We start from the raw sequence: 12680 nt of genomic DNA, 5'->3' as shown, positions 1-12680 counted from the left end.
GCATAAACCTGCCCCAATTAGTATTATTAAGACACAAAAGTGGGAAGTGCCACCTGTCTAAATTACCAACAGCAAGAAACATGATATCAGATAAAAATACCCGAGCCTGAATTAAACAAAAATAATATTTAAAAGAAAAATTATGCAACTATTAGCCTGGGTTCTATTCCCAGCACCAAGAAGAACAAGGAGAAGAGGAAAGAAGAGTGTGGAGGAGACAGAGCTTCCAAATGAGCGTGAAGCTACAGAGCCCTGTGAGCCACATGGTGCAGCTTTTCTCACAGGGATCCAGGCAACAGCTGCAGACCCACTAGTCAGGAATGCAAGTAGATAACGTGAGCTGGTAAGAGCAGGCTTCTGCCAGGGTGGGAAGTCAATTAAGCTACAATCATCTATGTGGTGGAGATCAGAGCTTGGGACAACAGTATCAATTTATGCTCACCTCAATATAGACCCAGAAGGTCACAGATAGAAATGCTTATAGTTATGTGTGTACACGTGGCTTAGCATTCACACACATCCTCGCTCGAGCATCTGAGGGGGCCTAGACTCCCTAATACAATTACATTCTAACTGTGTCACCCAACAGAAGGAGCCTTGGTTCCCTAAGACACTGAAGATTCTAAACAGGATAAAAAGTGTAGACAAGAGGCAAGGGCATCTTCTAGTGCCTGAAAGGGAGAAAAGGCAAAACACGTTCAACTTGAAAAATTCTCAACGGCAAAATGACAGCAGTTTATTTCAGTGCAGAATACAGTAATGCCCTGATATAAATGCATACTCCTGACGTGGGGAGAACAGAATGATGTCTGCACTGAAGAATGCCAGCCAGACCTAATGTCAGCTCATGCCTGTGAGCTTGGAGAGAGACCAAGACACAGGAATTACCATGCAGCTCAGGGTAGACTGGGCTAGACAGTGAATTCCGGGTCAGCCCAAGCTACAAAATAAGAGACCCTGTCAAAAATACAAACCAAGACACACCGCTACACAAAGTTCTAAAATATGTCAGTATCTCAACCTCAAAGAAGCTGGATAATAACACCTGCTTTTCAGGACATAGTGATTCCCTTTTTCCAAGGGCTTGGGAAAATCCAGGAATGAAAGTGACTTTCTAATAAAGAGGCCTTCCACAGCAGGAAGCCAGGTCAGCATTAAAGGTGACAATGGAGCTGGCAGCACACCCTGGACACAAAGTGAGAAAAACAGCTTTCTGCCTCTGGTCTCCTCAAACACCCCTAATCCCAATCTAGTTATGAGGAAAACATGAGAAAAGTCCCAGATGAGGAAATGCTACACAATATGTGACTGTTAAGGTCATCAAAAACAGGGAAGCCTAAGACACTTTCACAAGCAAAGGAACCTAAGGAGACACATTAGAAAACAGGCAGTACACAAACTCCATCCCGTGTCATAGTGACACAAACTTGTGTTGCCAGCCCTTGGAAAACTGAAGCAACAAGAGTATTGTAGAGTTGAGGCCAGCTTGGGCTATTTAATAAATCTGTCCAAAACAAACAACAAACAAAAAGTCAAACCCAAACAGTCCTAAATGGCTCTGGTTTTTGATACAGGCCATCAGGAGGACCTAAGACAAGATGATGCAGAGCCTGCTGGCCCGGGGACTACACTGTAACAACCTCTGCCCTAGACAAACCAGGCAGTAAAGTCTGGCACTTCACACGACACACTTGCAAAGCGGTGTCCTGTTATTAGAAATGCTCTTACCAAGAGCAACCCTTGGCCCACAGCTCCATGATGGGTGATGGAGCCTCTCTGTTCTTGCACCATGAAGGCTCTTCTTTTGGATAATACACTACTTTTGCATCTTAAGACTGCCATTACAGCCAGCCTATGGTGGCACACACCTTTAATCCTAGTACTTGGGAGGCTGAGGCAGGTGGATCTCTCTGAGTCTGAGGCTAGCCTGGTCTACAAAGTGATTCCAAGCCAGACAAAGCTATATAGGGAGAATCTGTCTTTAAAAGACTACTGCAACAAATAACCACAGACTTGCTGGCTTAAAAATAAAACAGAAATAGAGCTGGGGAGATGATTCAGCGAGTAAAACACCTGCTGAGCAAGTAAGGACCTGAGCTTGGATCCCCAGAACCCACATTAAAAGCAAGTTGTTTGGCTGTGCTTCTGTAACCCCTACACTTAGGCACGGGGTGGGAAACAGGTAGCTAGATATATATGGCTTGCTGGTTAGTTTGTCTATAAAAAATTTAAGAGCTCCGAATTCAGTAAGGCCTGTCACAAGCAAGCAAGCAAGCAAGCAAGCAAGCAAGCAAGCAAGCAAGCAAGCAAGCAAACAAACAAGCAAACAAGGTGGAGAACAATTGAAGAAGCCCCAAAGCCAACCTCTGGCTTCCAGACACCAACATGTGCTGTATCACACACATAGGAACACTTGCACACAGAACGCAGAGAGGGACAGAGGTAGAGAGACATGGGGGGTGGGGTCTCCCACCTTTCTGAGTGCTAGAAAGGTGGCACTCAAGAAGTATCTGGCAAGGCCATGCTCTCTCCAGGGGCCTACTGGCTTGTACCAGCTTCTGATGGCTACCACCATTCCAATGTGTGCTGTTCTCACAGAGCCTTCCTGCTTGTGTGTCTTATGCTTCTCTTGTTTAGTGCCCTCCAGGACAAACTAGGGCTGTGTCCTGACCTCAAGATCCTCAATTTAATATAAAAGAATCTGCAAAAACACCTTTCCAAACGAGGTGACATTTACTAAGACTTGCTATCTCTGGGTGGATGCTATTCAACTGACTATACATACTGTAAAGTCAAAATGATATTCAACAAATTTCTCTTAACATTACAGAAAAGAGCGATATTATCAAGAAGAATAAGACAGGCTATGTTTTTAACGACAGGTCTGTCTCTGACCAACACTAAATGTCCAACAACTTTTCTGTGGCATGGAACAGCGTCCCCCTCTCTGAGCTATTTCAGTAGCTGATGAGCTCCTGCATCAAGGATCAAGGAGTGCTCAGGGGCAGGGACCCAGATGTGAGAGTCGAGGCATCACAACTCTGGGAGCAACTGCTCCAGAATGTGGAGAATTTCCTGAGACACTGGGCTTGAGGCGAATAGCCTATGTTTTCATGCTGCCATCAACTCCGTGAAGCCCATCACATCATCTTACAAGAGACTGCAGACTGACAGGCCCATAAGGTCTCATCACTGCACATTAGCTTAAACCTGAGAGCATTCTAAAAGTGATGGAAGATTAAGACTCTCCCTTTATCTAAAACTCTTGGCCACGTAACTTTATTAATGACTGCCAAATGAATACTGGAAACAGTTACAACGAAAAAGACTTTAAGTACATTACACAGAAAAGAACATGATCATTTTAAAGAGTAGAACAGTCCGATCTGCCTAGGGCCAATGAGATGGTTCAGTGGGTAAAGGTACTTGGTGCCAAGCTAAAGATACGAGTTTGATCCCTGGGACCAATATGTTTTGGAGAACCAACTCCTGACAGTCTTCCTCTGATTCCGCATGTATACTATTGTAGCATGCACACATACATACAGTAACTTAACTAGATAAATGTAACGGGATTGAAATGTTAATGAAGGCTATCTACCCACATTAAAATGCTCTACTGCAAAGGCTTAACGGAACCAATTTCATTATTGTTCCTCTGCAATGTCACGGCAACTTCTGCTTTGCTGGCTAAGGGCCATTTAGAAGTTCTATTGATCCCCTGCCACTGTTACCAAGTGACTTACTTCATCAGCAAGCCACAGCTGATACGGGGAACAGCCAACGTATTCCAAAGGCAGTCTTTGGTTCACAGTTGCTGTTTTGCAATTGGCCATCTGCACACCCAATGTGGGTCCTTGTAGTGCAGTGATGGATCTTTCTTAAAGGGAATGAATCCCTGGATACGGAGGACATGTGTGGCACTGATGACTAGTGTGAGGAACAGACTTGAGAATGAAGTCTTGCCAGAGCCTGAGGACAACTGGGGCACAGACGGCCGGAGATTAGCACCCAGAGTCAAGAACTGTGTGGTAGGTTTTATTTACTTATGATGCCCCCTCAAAGACAGGACCTGAGTGGGTTACCAGGCTCATCTCAAACTTGTGATCCTGCCTTGTAGTAGCTAACATAGGTGGATGCCACCAGGCCTAACTCATCATGAAATCTGATGTTTAATTATAATATTTTACACTTTTATTTCTTTCATTTTATGTGTGCAGGTGTTTCCTTTTAGAAGTTGTGCACCACACTCAAGCCCGGTGCCCATGAGGTCAGAAAAAGGCATTTTCCTGGAACTGCAGTTACAGGTAGATGTGAGCCACTATAATAATGATTTAAAGTCATATAGTCTTGTTTTTTTTTTTTTTAAATAAACAAGGGACTCCCCCCATGGACTGCACATCTAAAACCTTTCTTCAGGTGCTTTGAGCCTATCTCTTAAGCTCCCTTCTGTTTGTTTCTTCTGAGTCTCTTGTTTTCTAGTATTTACAGAGCGGTTGGTAAACATGACTGCAAGGCTATGCCCTCGCTGTGCTGTGGTCTCCATGTCGGGGCAGACAGGCACACTGGTTTTACATCATTTTAAAAGCTAAGCATATTATATTACCTGGATATGTTCATTTCCATAGGCACTGTGCTCTAACTGAGCAAGCAGACACCTGAATTATTAAATTATCTATTATAAATGTCTACCAAACCAGCAAGCCTTCTACTGCTTTAAATTACATTGTTAAAAATAAAACTAAGCCTTCTTTTTTGAGGTAAAAGGATCTAGGAACAGAACATAGGACCTCATGTTTATCTGGTAAGTGCTCTACCATTAAGCTAAGTCCCAACCTCAATTCTTGTTTTTGTTTGTTTTTTTTGTTTTTGGCTTAGGAATAAATGTCAGACATCAAAGAAATAACTTTGCACAGATTTCTTCACCCCACTGCAGTAAAGGCTGGCAAGGTTGCCCCTCCCCTAACTCTGATGTCAGCAGGGGATTAGCATTCAATTGCTCTGTGGATGCTGAAAAGAATCTTGCTACCCAGGAAAGGTTTGGCTGTAATGGTCCCATTACACATGTTTTTACAGTCATGACAGGGCACATTATAATCTTGCTCAATGATAAGCTCTTTATGGAGTTAGAAGTCTGCAGCCTCTAGAACAAAGAGCTCTTCTATCTTCAAGTTCCTAGAAGTCAGTAAGCTCCAAATCACATCCTGTACAATAGCCACTCAGAGAATTCAGTTCTGTATTGCTCTGCCCAGTTTCCCACAGCACAGAACAGCCTACATGACAGCCACGACAAAAGCTCCTCATTTTCAGCTGGAAGGGTCTGTGTTCTAACTGCCCCCAGCCCACTTTTGGAGTCATTCATGCAGCAGTCCAACTTACTGTGCAGCTGAGAATGACTCCACCACCCTGGCTCTACCGTTTTTTAATTCTGAATTAATTTCAGAGGGATTGGTGAGACAGCTCAGTGGGTCTACCTGCCTGGGCTGAGTATCTGGGACACAGGTAGAAGGAGAGAACCAACTCCACTGGTTATCCTTGACCTCTCCAGACAGCATGGCTGGCACACACGAGCACACACACTGAAACCATTTCCAGTAAGAGCCGTAAGTGCTGAGAGTAGCACCCCCTGCCCTGTTTCACATCCTCCTCTCCGTAACGATACAGGAACACATCAAAATAAGGAATTAACATGTGTACACAACTGTCCCAGAGCAGCAGACTCTGTCCAAAATTCATTCCAGAGGCCCACACTGGGTCACGTCTCTGTGTCTAAGACCTTGATCCTGGAAGAAACACTCCTCAGGTATCTTGGAGGAAGTTCTATATATAGGTACTTTAGTCTTGACTGGTCTGGAATTACAGGTGTAACATAAGGAGGTGAGATGTCCTCCTCACACTCCATTACATTGGAGAGAATTTAACACGGCCATGTCACCTCCCCTGAGACTCTGCTTGTGGATGCTGACTCACAATAAGTTTCACTTTGTAACTCCTGAAACATGTAACTAGTTCCATAAATAAGCTTTAAGTTACTTAGTAGCTAATCTGAAAAGCTGAGGGATCCCCCCCATAGCTGTAAACAAACATTTAGTTTTAGCTTTGTGGTGGCCCATGCAAGCAACAGCAGGCCCCAGAGAGCAGAGGCAGAACTGGGAATTTAAGGCCAGCCAGGCTACATAGTGAGACCCAGTACCGACAAAGAAAAACAATCCTGTCAAACCTTTGTGTTTGTCATCTCCTGAGACTGCTGTTCTCATGCTGTGGCTGGGAATGACAGTGCTGTCCTTTAATCCCACACATGTGTATTTGGTCATACAGTTCATGAGTGTTAACAAGACTCACAGAGAAGAAAGGAACGTAAATAGTATTAACCTTATAAAGCACAGCCCACTGGGAGCATTTGGCACCCAGTCTAGTTTCCCCCCAGCCCAACTACAATCTATTCTTACTGGAAAAAACAAATTCAAACTCACTTTTTGCTACCTGGGACAATGTAGTGGAAATGTAAATTAACAATACTAAGTTCTACATGGTTCCAGAACACCAGTACCTCCTAAGAAATGTTCTCTGAGTCTAAATGAATGACAACTCCTGAAGGTTTAGTGGGTAAAGAACTGTCAGAGAAGCCCGTGTGCACTACAGTAATCAGGGAAATTCCACCCACCGAGACACCAGGTCTAGGTTTGGAGTGGCAACTGCTCCTCTCAAGTTATTCAAGCAAATCTCGTGGAAAGTCCACTTCTGATAAACAGCAATCTGGCGTGAGATCCACAGACAGCTCCAGAACCTGACATGTATATACAGAGCAACACTGATTAAACAAACACCTTCTGTTGTACAAGATGGAGACATACCAACTTACAACATGCTTCTAAACCTTAAGCAATTTTACCCAATTTCCCTAATCCCAGCCACACTGCCTTTGCCACCTTCGGTGCACTGTCCAGTTCCTTCTTGCTCTTGTTCCCTCATTTGCTATGCTGAAGACACCAGATTACATACCAATAAGGATGATTAAATATCAGAACTACAAACTTAAACTTGTTATCTCTTAAAAGTTGGGAAGATAAGTTACTTTGAAGCAATCTAAAAATATGCTTGCTTAACAATACATATACTAAAACTAGAATATTCTAGAAATCTAATTATCTTCAGAGAAAGCAGAGACCCAGGTTGCCAAAGGCTTTTACACTGCACCCCGAATTCGTATTGCTCCTCTCAGCTGCGGCCTGGCTCCCCCTTGCTCACTTGTCAAGTGGACATTGAAGCTCTTTCTGTACAAATAGCTCACCTTCATGTCGATAAGTTCCTAGTGTAGAATTCAGGAATCACCTTATGCCTATTATCTTAAAATGACTTATATGCCATTTTGAATACTTATATATTAAAAGCTAGGCTATACATTCTGCTGGAGGAATTAAGATGGTAACATCTGCTATCTCAATTTTTTAACTATACAGGAAAATAATGCTCGGATGTATTTTAAGGTTAAATAAAAAAGGAACATGTTTATCCTATCTCCTGTTAGTGTGCTCAAGAAACCTTCTTGTATGAACTACACATACAGGTTTAATAGTTAAATGACAACCTTCCAATAATAAAAGTGATTAAAAAATAAAGCCTAGAATGCCTTCAGCACAGGCCTACCAGACTCACAAATTACGAAAACATGCCGATCCACCCTTCTCACAACATAATCCACCTATACACTATCTCAGAGAGACTACTGGGAATTTACGTGCACAGCAAATTACAGATCCAAAGCAACAAACAGTTGTAAGTGCAAGTCCAAGAAAAGAGATTCTAAGTCAATGTTGTTTTTACCAATCACAGTTAAATACCTATTTATCCAGGTCAAAATCTACATGCAGAGTTCTCAGGAATGAGTTCTGAGTGGCTGTTTTACAGTACTCAAGGATACCCTCAGCAGCCTCTCATGTCACAGGACCAGCTCTTATCCCACTCTAGTTATGGTAATACACATCCTCACAATCCTTGAGACCATCCCCCTCTGGGGGCAATTTCTCCCCTAGTTCCATTCTGAAAAACAAAACAAAGACAAAAACAAAAACGCAGGTTCCAGAAGTTAGGTAACTTGTTACACAAGACCACACTGCTAAAATGAGAAGCACCATGATTCAAGTCCAGGCCTCTTTGTGACCAAAGTCCTCACCAGCTCAACCTTGCCATGTCTCAACCTCTGTGCTACCCTGGCCTCTCCATCCACCACTTCTCATGCTAATCATTTTGCTGTCTTAAGACCACAAACCTTGTCCTCTGTTTCTCTGTACTCTAGCCTACTTCTTTTTAAGTATGAGAGAGTAGGATTGTCTTAGTTTACTTTTCTGCTGTGATAAAACCTCATGATCAAAGTAACTTCCAAAAGAAAGCATTTAATTGGGGCTACAGTTCCCGAGGGCTAGAGTCCACGATTACAGAGCAAAGGCATAGCAGAAAGACTAGCAGGGTGCTTACATCTTGATCTTCAAGTTTGAGGCAGAGAGGAAATGGCAAGAGAGTCTTTAGAAATCTCCTCACCTGTCCCCAGTGACCTCCTTCAACAAGGCCACACCCAATCCTTCCCAAACAGTTCTACAACTGGGGAACCAGTATTCAGGGTCATTCTTATTCCAACTACTACGAGGGGCTATGTTTTCTTTATTCCTATGATCTAAATAATAATAAGAATGTTTTCTGCACCAGTGTCACCAGAACTGTGTGCTGCTAATGAAAGAGGTACAAATATTATCTTTTAAATGAATATGTTGTAACTTACTGCTCAGAAGTCTTCCAAATTTTTCCAATTTGTTTGACTTCTTAAAGAGATATTCAGAATAATGTATCTAAGTGAAAAGACACTGTAAGCTATGAACTGGGTATCCAATAAAAGGATGATCTTAGGTGATATCAATGAAAGAGAAGAGTAGACAAAATCAAATCTGTCCTCCATAAAAGTATAAAGAGTTCTGGTGAGAATGCCTAGAAGTAGCCTTTTCAGGACTCTGAATTTCAACTAAATGCCTAAAGTAATTCAGAGAACACTGTACAAGAGAAACAGAAAAACTATATAGACAGTGGGCTATCTGGTCTTAGAACTTATCCTATATCCAACTCATTTTCCAGATCTACTCTAGCCTTGTCTACAACCACAGTCAAAAATGAGCACCCTGGAAGTTCCTCAAGAGGTAAGACAGAGGCACGAATTTCCTTCAAAACCGCACTCCAGGACTAGAAGTGGTTAAGAGCATTTACTGGTCTTGTAGAGGCCTGGACTTGTACCCACACTGAGTGGCTCACATCTGCCTGTAACTGTGGCTCTTGGTGGATCCAATACCCTCTGTTGGCTTCTATGGGAACCTGCATTTGCAGGTCTAGTAAAGGTAGTGCTGGGTCAGGAAAGCTGGTGGGCTGACTTACTCAGCTGACATCTAGGACCCTGGTCCAGGGCTTTGAGTTGGCTCACCCTAACATGTACCTCATGTACGAACTGCTGAAGCATGTGAAGGGGAGGTTTTACAAATCCAAAGCCGCAAGAGCTCTACAACACAGGGCAACAAGAGGATATCTATCAGAGAGGGGTCCTGGTAGAGATCCAGTATTGACAGTGTAGCAGCATGCCAAACCAATGACTCACTGCAATGGAAATCTGCAAGGAACAATGTTTGGGCAAAAGAGTATACTGTGTGACATACCGCAACACACTACAGATTCTATGGTGAGACTTTTTCAGGGTTTGGGGGAGGGGGAGTTGCAAAAGTGGAGGGAAGATACAAAGGGACAGTGAGATGAGTAGGTGCAAACTGATTCACAAAGGTTCAATAAAAAGTTTAATGGGGGGTAGCTGACTGGCACTGGTGGCACATGCCATTAATCCCAGCACTTGGGAGGCAGGCAGATCTCTGAGTTCAAGGCCAGCCTGGCTATAGAGCTCTAGGACAGCTAGTGCTACACTGGGAACTCTGTCTTGAAAAACAACAAACAAACAAACAAAAACCAAACACACACAAAGTCACTTTTCCAACTCTTTAACACCATGTCTCACAGCCTCTTGAGTAATCTGAGGTAACAGCTTTTACTCCATGTGAAAGGTGCCAGACCTAAGCAGAATGTAAAAGAAGTTTAACTTCTCTGTAAAACTAAAATGATTTTAAAAGTATATGCTTAAAGGTATTTATTAATAAGTACCAGCAATAATAAAAAAAAAAAGCTTAGAAATGAATTGGAGTTTTGGCTTTGACAACTGTTCCTCATGAGTCATTTTAATTACACAGCTATTACCTGAGGAATTATTTCTACTTCAAGGCAAGTTTCTAAAAAACTAATCCTCTGGCTAGGCTTATAATAGAGCAAAATAAAGTCTTCCAAGACTCAAAGCTTAGCATAATTATGTTACAGGAAGTCTAAGGATTAGCCCTGCCTGACTGACGGAGTCTCTCAGTGATGGGGGAGGGGTGCCAGCAGGTCGATCCAATGGTAAATGGTCCTTGTATGTATTCCTTAGAATGAGAATGAAGAACTGCAAAAGGGGAAATTTCAAATAAGCAGAAAAATGCAGGATAAAATCTGTGGGACCCAAAGAAGGGATAATTTCTTAAAAACTAAAAAGTCATTAAGAGCTTTGACGGCTTGCTCTTCCAGATGATACAGGTTCAGTTCCAGCACCTACATAGCAGCTCCTGTTCTAGGGGATCCAACCCCCTCTCTGACCTCCATGGGCAATGGACACACATTATGAACACACAGCCATAAATGAAGGTAAACATCCATACGCATTAATAAAAATAAATAAATAAAAAGCACAAACCATGAAAGAAAGGTTATACTAGAGTTAGACTCACAACTAGTCAATTTTTTAAAATTCTCTAATTCAGAGAAGGCAAAAAGACAAAGCACACAGTCCAGAAGATACTATGTTGAGAACAAAGCACTTGAACAAAATTCTAAGACAGACATCTGAAACATGGGCTGAAACTATGAACAGGCAACTCACAGAAAAGAGAATTCTCAGCATAGCTGAGGGGAGTAACCTCTGGCACAAGCCTAGGGGAGAGCCAGCCAGTAAAATCTAGGAAAATCAGTGTCATCATAAGGCATTTAAAGAACTGCAAAGCAGTAGGGACATTCCTGACTGCCTGCCCTACATTCCTGGGGAGAGCCGCCCATGGCTGCTGTTACTGACCCAGCTCCCTAGCAAAGAGGAAACCGCCAGAGAGGTGCTTGTCTATCAGCTCCTCTGAGCCAGTAAGACTACTTACAAAAGTCAAAGTGTCCACAATACCGACCACTGGTATTTCAACCCTTGTCACATTACTTCGAGATGAATAAGAAATCACCCCTCAGTCTTTCAAGTCCTAGAGCTCTTGAGTCCACTTTATACCAACAATGTGGCACTCATGTTAAATCAAAGTTCAAAGTTCTTGCTCTATCTACCTCAAGATTCTGACTCTATCCAGTAGTACCTATAAGATATTGATGACTAACTACATCAAGACACAATTATGGTTTTTAATTATCAACAAAAGGTCTGAGCTATGTGGGAATGGTAGTCGATGCCTGCAATCAGAGAGTTCCAGGCCAGCCTACAATACGGAATGAGACCCTGACCTCTGTCCACACCATAATAAAAGTGTTGGGCCTAGTGGTTCACACATGCAATGCCTGCACTGTTGGGGCAGAAGGATCTACATTTTGAGGCCAGTCTTAGCTACAGAGCAAGCTCGCCATCAGCTTCAGCAACTAAGGAGACCTTCAAAACAACAAACAAAAAGCAAGTTTGTCCTCTAGAATGCCAGCAAGACAAAGCATTCCAAAACATACAAAGTCACAGAGACGTAAGCTATGGTCATAACTATTTAATTAAGGACGGGAATGCAGAAACACTGCTGGGTTGTAATCTACTTAACAGCATGAAATCCTTACACAGTTTTTGTGCTGCTTTAATAAGAATGGCTCCCCCATAGGCCACGGCTGCTAGTTAATGGAACTACTTGAAAAGGATTAGAAAAGGTGGCCTTATTGGAGGAGAAATGGCATTGGGGATCAGCTGTTTGGTTTCAAAAGCCCATGACAGGCCCAGTTTTCTGTCTGCATACTGCCTGAGATCAGGACTCTCTCAGACACTGCTCCAAAGCCATGCCTGGGTCTTCCCACCATTCTGAAACTGTAATCAAGTGCCCAATTAAATACCTTGGTCATGGTATCTCTTCACAAAAATAGAACAATAACTAAGACAGTTTTCTTCACTGTAAAATTTCATGATAAAAGAGACCCCCAAGCCTGGAGAGCAACCACCAGACAATGGAGGCAGGCAGAGGGAGAATATGGCTCATGGAGATTAAAGGCTCCCTCAAACCATATTTAGAATTTAAAGTGAGCCTTTGTTAATTTAAATTAAATTAAATGAAGAGCATTGCTGTACAATTAAAAATGTCTGTTTCCCTCAAACTTTAAGCAGAAGAACAAAACAAGTGGCAGACATTTAAAAGCAAGCTGCAGGTCAGGGGAGGCAAGCAAGGGCAAGAGCATGCTTCTTCCCCTCAGAAAGAGCTGAGGGCTCACACAGGAGGGCAAGCTCTTGCTTTGGGTAAAAGGCCTAGCAGTTCCTTTTGCTTGTTACAACCAATAGTTGACTAAACTAAATACAAAAATCGATTCCTGCTACCATTACTTGATCCTGAATT

At 42.7% G+C, this 12680-nt stretch overlaps 1 protein-coding gene across 1 annotated transcript in view; it reads right to left on the bottom strand.

Moving 5' to 3' along the window:
- The window catches only part of Chsy1 (chondroitin sulfate synthase 1), a 61080-nt gene that overhangs the window by 32234 nt on the left and 16166 nt on the right, over positions 1 to 12680 (bottom strand). The gene's annotated exons all lie outside the window — the stretch shown is intronic.

Source organism: Rattus norvegicus, chromosome 1 (genome assembly GCF_036323735.1).
Source record: "Rattus norvegicus strain BN/NHsdMcwi chromosome 1, GRCr8, whole genome shotgun sequence".
NCBI lineage: Eukaryota > Metazoa > Chordata > Mammalia > Rodentia > Muridae > Rattus > Rattus norvegicus.
Note: the sequence above shows the minus strand (reverse complement) of the source record. Positions and strands in the feature narration are given on the sequence as shown.